Source organism: Leptonychotes weddellii, chromosome X, assembly GCF_054177405.1.
Source record: "Leptonychotes weddellii isolate Sample4059 chromosome X, ASM5417740v2, whole genome shotgun sequence".
Lineage (NCBI taxonomy): Eukaryota > Metazoa > Chordata > Mammalia > Carnivora > Phocidae > Leptonychotes > Leptonychotes weddellii.
The window spans coordinates 60,755,842-60,770,924 of NC_138385.1; the positions used below are offsets into that span (position 1 = coordinate 60,755,842).

The following is a 15,083-nucleotide window of genomic DNA, read 5'->3' on the forward strand; positions in this document are numbered from 1 at the left end:
AGTATGTGGTCTATTCTGGAGAAAGTTCCATGTGTGCTCAAGAAGAATGAGTATTCTGTTGTTTTAGGGTCGAATGTTCTGTATATATCTATGAGGTCCATCTGGTCCAGTGTGTCATTCAAAGCTCGTGTTTCCTTGTTGATTTTCTGCTTAGATGATCTGTCCATTGCTGAGAGTGGAGTATTGAGGTCTCCTACAATTAACGTATTGTTATCAACATGACTCTTTATTTTGGTTAACAGTTGACTTATGTAGATGGCTGCTCCCATGCTGGGGGCATAGATATTACAATTGTTAGATCTTCTTGTTGGATAGACCCTTTAAGAATGATAACTCAAACACTTGGAAGTTAAAGTGCATACTGCTAAAGAACAATTGGGTCAACTGGGAAATTAAAGAAGAAGTTAGACAATTCATTGAAACTAATGAGAATGAAAATACATCAGTTCAAAACCTATGGGATACTGCAAAGGCAGTCCTAAGAGGGAAATACATAGGCATCCAAGCCTCTCTCAAAAAATTTGAAAAATCCCTAATGCACAAGCTAACCTTACACCTAAGGGACCTGGAGAAAGAACAAAAATAAAACCTAAACCAAACAAGAGAAGAAAATAATAAAGATTAGAGCAAAATCAATGAAATAGAAACCAGAAAACAGTAGAACAGATCAATGAAACTAGAAGCTGGTTCTTTGAAAAAATTAATAAGATCAATAAACCTCTGGCCAGACTTATCCAAAAGAAAAGAGAAAGGACTCAAATTAATAAAATCATGAATGAAAAGGGAGAGATAATGACTAATACCAAGGAAATAGAAGTAATTATTAGAAATTTTTATGAGCAAGGACACCAGGGTGGCTCAGTTGGTTAAGAGGATGCCTTCAGCTCAGATCATGATTCCAAGGTCCTGGGACACAGTCCTGTATTGGGTTCCTTGCTCAGCATGGAGCCTGCTCTCTCACTGCCTGCCACTCCCCCTGCTTGTGCTCTGTCTGTCTCTCTCTCTCTGACAAATAAATAAATGAAATAAAAAAAGAAATTATTACCAGTAACTATATGCCAATATATTAAGCAATCTGGAAGAAATGGATGCATTCTTGGAAACTTATAAACTACCAAGACTGAAATAGGGAGAAATAGACAATCTGAACAGAACAATAACCAGTAAGGAAATTGAATTAGTAATCATAAACCTCCCAAAAAACAAGAGTCCAGGGCTTTCCAGGGCAATTCTACCAAACATTTAAAGAAGAAATAATACTTATACCTATTCTACTGAAACTGTTTCAAAAAATAGAAATAAAAGGAAAATTTCCAAACTTGTTCTATGAGGCCAGCATTACCCTGATCCCAAAACCAGACAAAGACCCCATCAAAACGAGAATTACAGACCAATCTCCCTGATGAACATGGATTCCAAAATACTCAACAAGATCTTAGCTAATAGGATCCAACAGTACCTTTAAAGGATTATTCACCATGACCAGGTGGGATTTATTCCTTGTATGCAAGGGTGGTTCAACATTCACAAATCAATCAACATGATAGAGCACATTAATAAAAGAAAAAACAAGAACCATATGATTTTCTCAACTGATGCAGAAAAAGCATTTGACAAAACACAGCATCCTTTCCTGATTAAAACTCTTCAAAGTATAGGGATGGAGGGAACATACCTCAGTATCATAAAAGCCATCTATGAAAAGCCCACAGCGAATATCATTCTCAATGGGGAAAAAGTGAGAGCTTTTCCCTTAAGGTCAGGAAAATGAGAGGGATACCCACTCTCACCATTACTGTTCAACATAGTACTAGAAGTCCTAGCCTCAGCAACCAGACAACAAAAAGAAATAAAAAGCACTCAAATTGGCAAAGAAGAAGTCAAAATCTCTCTCTTTACAGATGACATGATATTTTATGTGGAAATCCCAAAAGACTCCACCCCCAGATCACTAGAACTCATACAGAAATTCAACAATGTGGCAGGATACAAAATCAGTGCACAAAAATCTGTTGCATTTCTATACACTAACAATGTACTGAAGAAAGAAATTAAGGAATCTATTCCATTTACAATAGCACCCAAAACCATAAGGAATAACCTGGGAATAAACCTAACCAAAGAGATAATGGATCTATACTCTAGAAACTACAAAACACTTACAAAAGAAATTGAGGATTGTTAAAATGTCTATGCTACCCAGAGCAATCTATACCTTCAACACCATCCCAATCAAAGTTCCAATGATGTTTTTCAAAGTGCTGGAACAAACAATCCTAAAATTTGTATGGAATCAGAAAAGACCCCAAATCACCAAGGAAATGTTGAAAAATAAAAACAATGCTGGGGGCATCACGTTGCCGGGTTTCAAGCTATATTACAAAGCAGTGATCACCAAGACAGCATGGTAGTGGAACAAAAACAGACATATAGACCAATGGAACTGAATAGAGAGCCCAGATATGGACCCTCAACTCTATGGTCACATAATCTTGAAACAAGCAGGAAAAAATATGCAGTGGGAAAAAGACAGTCTCTTCAATAAATGGTGCTGGGAAAACTGGACAGCCACATGCAGAAGACTGAAACTGGACCATTCTCTAACACCATACACAAAGATAAACTTAAATGGATGAAAGACCTCAATGTGAGACAGGAATCCATCAAAATCCTAGAGGAGAACATAGGCAGTAACCTCTTCGAGATCGGCCACAGCAACTTCTTTCAAGGTACATCTGCAAAGGCAAGGGAAGCAAAAGTGAAAATGAACTTTTGGGACTTCATTAAGATAAAAAACTTCTGCACAGCAAAGGAAACAGTCAACAAAACAAAGAAGCATCCCACAGAATGGGGGAAGATATTTGCAAATGACACTACAGATAAAGGGCTTGTATCCAAGATCTATAAAGTACTTCTCAAACTCAACACCCAAAAAACAAATAAACAAGTCAAAAAATGGGCAGAAGACATGAACAAACACTTCTCCAAAGAAGACATACAAATGGCTAACAAACACATGAAAAGATGTTCATTATCATTAGCCATCAGGGAAATTCAAATCAAAACCACATTGAGATACCACCTTACACCAGTTAGAATAGCAAAAATTGACAAGGCAAGAAAGAACAAATGTTGGAGAGGTTGTGGAGAAAGGGGAACCCTCTTACACTGTTGGTGGGAATGCAAGCTGGTACAGCCACTTTGGAAAACAGTGTGGAGGTGCCTCAAAAATTTAAAAATAGAGCTACCTTATGACCCAGCACTTGCACTACTCGGTATTGACCCCAAAGACGCAGATGTAGTGAAAAGAAAGGCCATATGTACCCCAATGTTCATAGCAGCAATGTCTGCAATAGCCAAACTGTGGAAAGAGCAGAGATGCACTTCAACAGATGAATGGATAAAGAAGATGTAGTCCACATATACAATGGAATATTAGTCAGCCATCAGAAAAGATGAATACCCAACTTTTACATCAACCTGGATAGAACTGGAAGAGATTATGCTAAGTGAAATAAGTCAAGCAGAGAAAGTCAATTATCATATGGTTTCACTTATTTATGGAACATAAGGAATAGCATGGAGGACATTAGGAGAAGGATGGGAAAAATGAAGGGGGGAAACTGGAGGGGGAGGCGAATCATGAGAGACTATGGACTCCAAGAAACAAACTGAGGGTTTTGGGGGGGGTGTAGGGATGGGTTAGCCCAGTGATGGGTATTAAGGAGGGCATGTACTGCATGGAACACTGGGTGTTATATGAAAACAGTGAATCGTGGATCACTACATCAAAAACAAATGATATATTGTATGGTGACTAACATAACATAATAAAATAAAATTTAAAAAAAAGAAAGAAATTGAGGAAGGCACAAAGAGATGGAAAAACATTCCATGCTCATGGATTGGAAGAATAAACATCGTTAAAATGTCTATGCTGCCCAGAACAATCTGCACTTTCAGTGCAAACCCTATCAAAATATCATTGACATTTTTCACCGAGCTGGAACAAATAATCCTAAAACTTGTATGAAACCAGAAAAGACCCCAAATCGCCAAGGAAATGTTGAAAAAGAAAAACAAAGCTGGGGGCATCCCAATGCCTGACCTCAAGCTATATTACAAAGCTTTGATCATCAAGACAGCATGGTATTGGCACAAAAACAGACACATAGATCAATGGAACAGAATAGAGACCCCAGAAATGGACCCTCAACTGTATGGTCAACTAATCTTCGACAAATCAGGAAAGACTATCCAGTGGAAAAAAAGACACTCTCTTCAATAAATGGTGCTGGGAAAATTGGACAGCCACACGCAGAAGAATGAAAATCAACCAGTCTCTTACACCATACACAAAGATAAATTCAAAATGGATGAAAGACCTCAATGTGAGAGAGGAATCCATAAAAATCCTAGAGGAGAACATAGGCAGTAACCTCTTCAACATCAGCCACAGAGACTTCTTTCAAGACATGTCTGTAAAGGCAGGGGAAACAAAAGCAAAACATGAACTTTTGGGACTTCATCAAGATAAAAAGCTTCTGCACAGCAAAGGAAACAGCCAACAGATCTAAAAGGCAACCTACAGAATGGGAGAAGATATTTGCAAATGACATTACAGATAAAGGGGATAAAGGGCTGGTATCCAAGATCTATAAAGTACTTCTCAACCTCAGCACCCAAAAAACAAATAATCCAGTCAAGATATGGGCAGAAGACATGAACAGACACTTCTCCAAAGAAGACATACAAGTGGCTAACAAACACATGAAAAAATGTTCATCATCATTAGCCATCAGGGAATTTCAAATCAAAACCACATTGGGATACCACCTTACACCAGTTAGAATGGCAAAAATTAACAAGACAGGAAGCAACAAATGTTGGTGAGGATGTGAAGAAAGGGGAACCCTCTTACACTGTTGGTAGGAATGCAAGCTGGTACAGCCAGTCTGGAATACAGTATGGAGGTTCCTCAAGACATCAAAAATAGAGCTACCCTACGGCCCAGCAATTGCACTACTAGGTATTTACCCCAAAGATACACATGTAGTGAAAAGAAGGGGCACATGCACCCCAATGTTCATAGCAGCAATGTCCATAATACCCAAACTGTGGATGGAGCTGAGATGTCCTTCAACAGATGAATTGATAAAGAAGATGTGGTCCATATATACAATGGAATATTACTCAGCCATCAGAAAGGATGAATACCCACCATTTGCATCAACATGGATGGAACTAGAGGTGATTATGCTAAGTGAAATAAGTCACACAGAGAAAGAGAATTATCATGATTTCATTCATATGTGGAACATAAGGAATAGTGCAGAGGACCATAAGGGAAGGGAGAGAAAACTGAATGGGAAGAAATCCGAGAGGGAGACAAACCATCAGAGACTCTGGACTCTGGGAATCAAACTGAGGGCTATAGAAGGGAGGGGGTTGGGGGATGGGATAACCAGGTGGTGGGTATTAAGGAGGGCAGGTGTTGTGATGAGCACTGGGTGTTACATGCAACTTATCAGTCATTGAACACTATATCAAAAACTAATGATGTACTCTGTTGGTTAACTGAACATAATAATAAATAAAGAAAAGAAAAGTTAGCTCTTTGAAGTGATAATTTTTCTAAGAACAATTGGTATATATTTTTTTCTGATTGCTTTTAACATTTTTTATTTATTTTATTTGCTAGAAGTGATACGACTTGGTGAAGATTTCATTGCATTTATCCTGCTTTATATTCCTTGGTCTTTTAATATACAAATTTGCCTTCATAAAAGTTTTGAAAATTTGTAGCCATTATTTCTATATATTGATCCTGTCCATTTTTTTCCTCCTCCCTTATGGGACTCTAATTGGATCTATGTTGGTCCTTCTTAATTTACTTCTTAAGCTTTAAAAGAAATTCCATCTCTCTATCTTGGATACTTTTCCAAAGAAGACATACAGATGGCCTACAGACACATGTAAAGTACTCAGCATCACTGATCATCAGGGAACTACAAATCAAAACTACAATGAGATATCATCTCACACCTGTCAGAATGGCTAAAATGAACAGCACAAGAAACAACAGGTGTTGGTGAGGATGCAGAGAAAGGGGAACTCTCTCACACTGTTGGTTGGAATGAAACTGGTGCAGCCACTATGGAAAATAGTATGGAAGTTCCTCGAAACATTAAAAATAGAACTACCTTATAATCCAGCAATTGCACTACTAGGTATTTACCCAAAGGATACAAAAATACTGATTCAAAGGGATACATGTACCTTGATGTCCATAGAAGCATTATCAACAATAGCCAAATTATGGAAAGAGCCCAAGTGTCCATGGACTAATGAACAGATAAGGAAGAGGTGGTATATATATATATGCAATGGCATATTACTCAGCCATAAAAATGAATGAAATCTTGCCACTTACAGTGACATTGATGGAGCTAGAGAATATTATGGTAAGCAAAATAAGTCAGTCAGAGAAAGACAAATACCATATGATTTTACTCATATGTGGAATTTAAGAAACAATACATGAATATAGGGGTAGAAAAATGAAAGGCAAACCATAAAACAGACTCTTCACTATAGAAAACAAACTGAGGGTTACTGGAGGGGAGGTGGGTGGGGTATGGGTTAAATGAGTGATGGGTATTAAGGAAGGCACTTCTGATGAGCACTGGCTGTTTTATGGAAATGATGAATCACTAGATTCTACACCTGAAACTAAAGTTACACTGTATATTAACTAACTGGAATTTAAATAAAAACTTGAAAGATGAAAAAAAAAAGGAAAATATGCTTGATATCATTTTAGTTTTCTTAAATTTATAATATTTGTTGTGTCTCTTTTTATGTGATTTAACTAGGGAATTTTTCTGTGTGTACTTGAGGAAAATGTGTGTTCTCTTTTTCTTGGATGGAATGTTTTATATATATATCTTTTAGAACCATGTATTCTGAAGTGTGCTTCAAGTAATAAATGTTCTTTTTGATTTTGCAGGTGGATAATGAAATTTGTTGAAAATAAAAAAATAAATTAAAAAATGTTAATCAAATATATAATTTAGTGAAGAATAATTTACATGAAATACATTTTTCTTTTAATATAGTTAAGACAATGTTTGAACTCTTTAAATTAAAGGAAATATAGTAAAAAAATAAGGATTCTGTGATTGTTAGGCAGCATTAGTATGGCAGAAGCTGAGTGCTAGACACCTCAACTCAATATTACCCAGATTCTGTTCATTCTACTGACTAAATATCTTTCCTATCTTTTCCACTGACTCAGTTCTGACCTTCAGAATGTTCTAAGTGGTCTCCCTGTTTCTAGTCCTCCCTTTCTCCAGCCAATTCTTCACATTGCTTCCATAATTATCATCTAAAAGAAAATAAAACAAAAAAACCTATAATCCTCTTACTCCCCTGCTTAAAATTCTTTGATGACTCTCCATTGCATCCAGGATAAGATCCAAACCCCTTAGCCTGGCATTGCAGGCTTCTTTTCTTTTCTTTTTCTTTTTTAAAAATTTTTGTATTGTTAACATACAATGTTACATTAGTTTCAGGTATACAATATAGTGATTCAACACCTCTATACATTATTCTATGTTCACCACAAATGTAGCTAACATCTGTCACCATGCAATACTATTGCAATATCATTGACTATATTCCCTATGTTGTACCTTTTATTCCCATGACTTATTCATTCTATAACTTGAAGCCTACATATCCCACTCCCCTTCTCCCATTTTGCCCAACCTCCTACCCTTTTCCCCCTGGCAACCATCAGTTTGTGACCTTGGGTTGATGGTTTCTCCTCTCTAGGCCTTTGGGTCCCCATTTATAGCATGAGGGAGATTTGATAATAGATTTTACAAAGGTTTGGCTTGAGGACACTGTGCATCTATGATTCCATAACTATGAGGTGTGTTTGTAAGTGTGTATATATATGTATGAATTTGGATGTTGCTCTGTCCCTTGGGCTTCAGTTAACTTATAAAATGAGGATTTTGATCTAGATAATCTCTTTAAGGTCCTTCTAGTTTTTAAATGTCATAATCCAACAATTCTGTAGCCCAAGCCTTTTTCCAAAATCAGATACTAGGGTTTCTCCTCATATCTTTTTTGGGGGGTATCTTTATTATCCTCCTATACATTTTCTCATAGTCCAAGGATGCTCCCCCTCTTGGAACTCCCAGAAAAAAATACAAAGTGTTCCAGGCCCTGCCTCGGAGTTTGGGAGTTGAGTTCCGCTCTGGCCACACTCCTTTCAGCTCCAAAGAGCTATAAAAAAAAATGCCAGCTGCTTGGAATTATCTCCCATTACTAATAGTTTTTTTTTTTTTTTTTTTTTTTTAGTTATCTTGAGAAACTAAATTATTCTCCAAATAAGCTCCTGTCAGGTTTATAATAAATGTGGTTTAAGTGAGAAAATCATCACCCTCTCAGGCTGGGAAAACCACTCCAATCTTTCCAGGGAAGAAATACCTTCATTAACCAGGGCCTCTCCCAGAATCTTCAATGCAAGAGTCTTACCTTGGGGAGGCACTCAGAGATAAAAGGCTATGGAGTGAACACACAATTATCCCCAGCTCTCTTGGGGAACCTAGACATTCAAGGCCTACTGAGCCCTCAAGAGGACCATCTTCAACAAGCTCCCTGCCTTCACGCTGAGCAGCCTCTCTTTCAAGCCCGACAGATGAAATCTCTCCTGTTTGTAAAGGTCTATGGATATCTCATTCCACTATTTATGCCACAATTTAAAAGATCTTTAAGGATTCTTAAAGATCATCAGTCAGGTCTAACTGCCTTATTGAAGAGATGGGGAGCCAGAGGCCTAGAAAAGGAAAAGGACTTACCAAGTTCACATGGTGAGTCAGTGGCAAAACCAGTCTTTGCAGCCTGTGGAGGAGTAGCAACCACATTGTAGTCTGATTTTGCAAATTTTCTCTGCCTCATATTTTGCCCTTTATCACCCAGTGCTCTAGTCATCCTGAAAGTTTTTGTTTTTGTGTGAGTACCCAGTTTTTGGATACAAAGGGAACTATCAGAGAGGGACCTATCCCTTTCTTCAGTCTGGTTCAAAGCACTTACCAGCTACACCTGATTCTTCTTGGGACCTTGGTTATCTAACAGCATAAGCCTATAATAAGCCCTGGTATGTTTTTTATGACTGCTCTGGCTGAGTTCTCAGCCTATTTATCCGTAATCAGGGACAGATTTCCACAAACAGGAGCTGCTTCAGGCCCTGAAAGCTTCATCTCTCCCCCAAAAAACACCTCTAAGAGCATGCCTCATGGAAAAAGAATGTAATAGAATAAAACATCTCTGGAGATCTTGGTGACTTAGTGCTCTTCTTACCCAACTCTTGTCCTCCCCATCACCCACCATCACCACCAGTCCCTTCTGCTGACAGCTAGCCCAGTGCATTCTCACACCACACATTGACATGAACAAAACGGTAGACTTAGAAATACATTTTAAGACAATATGAAAGAAGGACTTATAAACTCTGTCATTGAGAAACTTAGGGCACAGGGAGAATATGGTTTTCATTGCTGCATTCCTTATTCATTCATCACTCATTCATTCATTCATTCCTAAACAGTCACCAAGTGTCTATTGTGGGTTAAGACCTGTGTGAGATTCTGGGGATAAAGAAATAAGGCACTAACCACTGCCCTCAAGGAGTGCCCAGATTAGTGGAAGCAGATGTGACAGTGTTATAATACACAGTGATCAGTGTAAGATTAGGGTTTACATAAAAAATCTGGGTTAGGGGACTCAAGCAACACTTCACAAAAAAATTGTTTTTTAGTGATTTTGGAAGAACAAATAGGATTTCGCCATCAGAAATGGGAAAGGGGGATCTAAGCAGAGGGACAACCATGTCAAATCCTGTGACTGAATTATAATAGTTAATATTTATTGAGAATCTACTATGTGTCAGGTATTTTATACCAAATTCATTTAATCCTGACAAAAACCCAATGAAGTAAATAATATTATTACCCCATTTACAGATGGGTAACTGAGGCACAGAGAGGTTAAATGACTTGCCCAAGGCTATTTTAACTAGGGAATAGGGAAGGCATTATTTTACCCAAGCAGTTGGACTTCAGAGCTGATGCTCTTAACTACTACATGGTATTGCCTCTTTCAGATGCTAGTGAGAGACATCTTGACTAGTCTGTAAAGATGGAGGGGTGGAGATGCAGAGGGTGAAAATGGCAAGGAGCAAGTTGAAAAGATCATAATCAAAGAGGTATGTGGAGAAACAATGAGGATCCTTTAAAATGGAGGAGGCTTTTGCATTAGGTATGACTCTTAGACAAAAAATCATGTCTATGTGGAATACCCTATTTGCTCACCTCTATATAAGACATTATTGCCACATCCCAGGTTGGCGCCAGAATCCAGGAGGCTTATGCAGTGTGCAGATAAATGGAAGAACTTCTAATCTCCAGGTTCTTATGGCCTCTGCTGACACCCTTGTTATCCAAGCCCAACCAATGGGCTATGAAGAAGCAAGGTGAAAATTACCTGATGAAATAAGGCCCCAGGCAAACACTGTCTTTGGCCTTTGTTTGGAAAGAGCTTGTGAGGTCCAAGAGAGGTGGTATTTGAAGGAAACTGGGGGCAGAGATGTAGTTTCTTGAGAGGTGAGGATATTTGTGTTCTGGTCACAAAACCCTTCTTTGGAAATGTAAACACATTAATAAGGGTTTCTTTTCTCATCATTCTTTCTGCCTTTAATCTTTTTTTAGTAGTTAGTTTTGTGTCTGTGAAATGTCAGTAATTTTCAGTTGTGCTGCAAAGAAGCAGAAAATATGTGTTGCAGACATAGCTTGTCCTCACCCAATATCCATTCTCTTCTTCCTGTCTAATGGAACTCTGATTTTGTTTGGGGCAAAAATAGTCCCAGATAAACAAGCAAACAGACAAATACAAAACTGCATGTTTCAGCCTTCCTAGCCTCCCAGAAGGTTTCTGGGCCAATGACATGTAAGCAGAAGTCACTGTGTGGAGATTCTAGGAAAGTATTTTTTAAAAGGGGTAGACTCAGTGGAAGCATAACTTTTGCTTTTTTCTCTCCTTTCTTCCTGCAATGCAGAAGTCTGGTGCTATAAGAACTATCTATCTTATAGATAGAATTCTGTATCCCAAGAATCACACCACAGGTAAGAATAGTAGAACATAAAGACACAGTGATCTGGATACCCAGTGGGTCTAGAATCCCTATTAATTTCTTATTATATGAGAAAAATAAATCCCTTATATATTTAAACCTCTGGGTTTTTTGTATGCTTGTTTTCTTTTATTATTTGTGGCCATATGCAATCCCAAATTGGTGTAATCTGCAACCTTCTTCAAGTGGAGTTTGAAGAGTGGTGGGGCAATGGGGTCTACTGAGGAAGAGGTGATCCTGAGGGGTAAGCTGTTGGCAGCTGCTCCTTCCCTCTTCAAAGCCTTTCTTCCGAAGCTCCCCTTTGCCCAAACCTGGGAATTTTTCTGTTGTAATTAAATCAGGAAAGCACTTCCCTTACAAGAGTTGGCAGTGAGAACCAGAGACTTTAAAGAAAAGTGAAGACCAGGAGATAAAATATGGACATCTGATAAAAGCTGTACTTTACCTCCTATATCTGTTTTTTGAAACTTTGGTGTGAGGTGGTATCTCATCATGGTTTTGACTTATGTTTCTTTGATGATGAGTGATGTTGAGCATCTTTTCATGTGTCTGTTGGCCCTCTGGATATATTTTTTTAAAGATTTTATTTATTTATTTGACAGAGAGAGCGAGAGAGCACAAGCAGGGGCAACAGTGGAGGGAGAGGGAGAAGCAGGCTCCCCACCAAGTAGGGAGCCCAATGCGGGGCTCAATCCCAGGACCCTGGGATCATGACCTGAGCTGAAGGCAGACACTCAACCATCTGAGCCACCCAGGTGCCCCAGGATGTCTTTTTAGAAAAATGTCTATTCATGCCTTCTGCCCATTTTTAATTGGATTATTCATTTTGGGGGTGTTGAGTTTTATAAGTTCTTCATATATTTTGAATACTAACTCTTTATTGGATATGTCATTTTCAAATATCTTCTCAAATTCCATAGGTTGCCTTTTAGTTTTGTTGATTGTTTCCTTCACTGTGCAGCTTTTTATTCTGATGTAGTCCCAAAAGCTTATTTTTGCTTTTGTTTCCCTTGCCTCCATGGACACATCTAGAAAGAAGTTGCTATGGCTGGTGTCAAAGAGGATACTGCCTGTGTTCTCCTCTAGGATTTTTATGGTTTCAGGTCTCACATTTAGGTGTTTTATCCATTTTTAGTTTATTTTGGTGTATGGTGTAATAAAGTGATCCAGTTTCTTTCTTTTGCAAGTTGCTGTCCAGTTTTCCCAAAACCATTTGTTGAAGATTTCTTTTTCCCACCAGATATTCTTTCCTGCTTTGCTGAATATTAGTTGACCAATAGTTGTGGGCTCATTTTTAGGTCTTCTATTCTATACCATTGATCTATGTGTGTGTTTTTGTGCCAGTACCATACTGTTTTGATCACTACAGCTCTGGAATTGTATTCCTCTAGCTTTCAAAGGAATACAAGCACTCAGATGTTTACATCAGTATTATCAACAATAGCCAAATTATGGGAAGAGCTCAAATGTCCATCGACTGATGAATGGATAAAGAAGAGGTGATACACACACACGCACACACACACAGAGAAATATTACTCAGCCATCAAAAAGAATGAAATCTTGCCATTTGCAACTACATGAATGGAGCTAGACAATATAATGCTAACTGAAATAAGTCAGTCAGAGAAAGACAAATACTATGTGATTTCACTCATATGTCGAATTTAAGAAACAAAACAAATGAACAAAGGGGAAAAAAAGAAAAAGAGGGAAACCAAGAAACATACTCTTAACTATAGATGTTTACCAGAGGGGAGGTGTGTGGGGGAATGTGTTAAATAGGTGATGGGGATTAAGGAGTGCATTTGTTGTGATGAGTATTGGGTGTTATATGGAAGTGTTACATCACTATATTGTACATCTGAAAGTAATATCACACTGTATGTTTGCTAACTGGAATTTAAATAAAAAACTTTTTAAAAAGTAAAAACAAAAAGTTAAAAAAATGAAAAGAAAATATTTACAAACCATATATGCAATAAGGAATTAATAGCCAAAATCCAAATATCAAAAAAACAAATAATCTAATTATAAAATGGACAGAAGTCCTGAATAGACATTTGTCCAAAGGAGACACATACAGATGGTGAAAATGTACATGAAAAGATACTCAGCATCACTAATCATCAAAGAAATGAAAATCAAAACCATGATGAGATACCACCACACACATGATGGAATGGCTATTATAAAGATATAAGAGATAACAAAGGCTGGTGAGGGTGTGAAGAAAAGGGAGCACTTGTGTACTACCGGTAGTAATGTAAACTGGTACAGACACTATAAAATAATATATATTATATATACTATAAGGAAAGGTAGTATAGAAGTTTCTCAAAAAAGTAAAAGTAGAACTACCATAGATCCATCAATCCCACTTTGGGATATTATTCTGAAGGATATGAAATTACTGTGTTGAAGAGATATCTGCACTCTCATGGTCATTGCAGCTGTATTCACAATAAGATGTGAAAAAAACGTAAATGTCAATCAAAAAATGAATGGAGAAAGAAAATATGGTATATTTGTGCAATGGAATATTATTCAGTAATAAAAAGATGGAAATACTGTCTTTTGCAACAACATGGAAAATACTTGGGTGCATCATGTTAATAAAAGAAGTCAGACATAGACATACTGTATGATCTCACTTATATGTAGAATCTCAAGAAACAGAAACCATAGAAACAAAGTAGATTGGTGGTTGCCATAGGCTGTGCAGTGGGGGAAATTGGGAGATGTTGGTCAAAGTGTTCAAACTTTCAGTTATTAAGAGGCTTAAGTTCTGTGGATCTAATATATAGCATGGTGACTCTATTTAACAATATTCTTTTATATACTGGAAAGTTGCTAATAGAGTAGGTTTTAAATGTTCTCACCATATCAACAACAACAATGGATATTATGTGAGGTGAAGTGTGTGTTAACTGTTACTGTAGTAAACATTTTGCAATATACACAAGCATATATTATCACATTGTACACTTTAAGCTTACACAATGTTTTATGTCAATTTTATGTCAATTATATATCAACAAAGTTGGGGGGGAAAAAGGAGGGAAATTTCCAAAGATAGTCTGAACAGTATAATGAACAAGAGTAGACAGAGAAGACAATCAGTGATCTAGAAGATCAATAGACATTACCCAGTTTGAACAATAGAGAGAAAATAGACTGAAAAAATTGTAAGGAAAGCCTATGAGAAATATGAGATTATAACAACAGATCTAACAATTGTATCACTGGAATCCCAAAAAGGAGAGAATGTAAACCAGAGAAAATATTCAAAGAAATAATGGCTGAAATTTTCAAAAATTTGGCAAAAACCATAAGATTCAAGAAGCTTCTCATGAGAAAACACCAAACAAGACAAGTCCAAGAAATGCATGCCAAGACACATCAGAATAAAATTTATAAAAGGTAAATACAAGAAAATACTCTTGAAAGGCATGAGAAATAACACTTGATCAAATGGAGAAAAACAATAGAATGACAAGAGATTTGTCATCAGAAACCATGGAAGACAGAAAGATGAGGCATAATATATTTTTAAGTACTGAAAGAAAAAACCCTAGATATTTATTATACCCATTGAAATATCTTTCAGAGAAAGTGAGGAAATAAAGACATTCTCAGATAAAGGACTAAGAATTTGTCACAAAAAGATGTGAGGAAGTTCTCTAAAAAGAAAGAAAGTAATAAAATAAGGATAATTGGAACATCAGTAAGGAATAAAGAACAGAAGAATAGAGTAAGCAAAATATAGGTAAGTACAATAAGCTTTATCTCCTTGAGTTTTCTAAATGATGTGTGACATAGCAAAATTTTTACCATTATCTGATGTGGTTTGTAATGTATGTACAGGAATTTTTAAAAAGAT

General features: G+C 37.1%; 1 long non-coding RNA gene across 1 annotated transcript; it reads left to right on the forward strand.

Annotated features, from left to right (window-relative positions):
• The first annotated feature begins 10,623 nt into the window (after positions 1–10,623).
• LOC145717839 (uncharacterized) lies at positions 10,624–14,878 on the forward strand. The gene is made up of 2 exons (XR_014141309.1): positions 10,624–11,192; positions 14,811–14,878. It is a non-coding gene; the product is annotated as an uncharacterized LOC145717839 (long non-coding RNA).
• Positions 14,879–15,083: the final 205 nt, after the last annotated feature.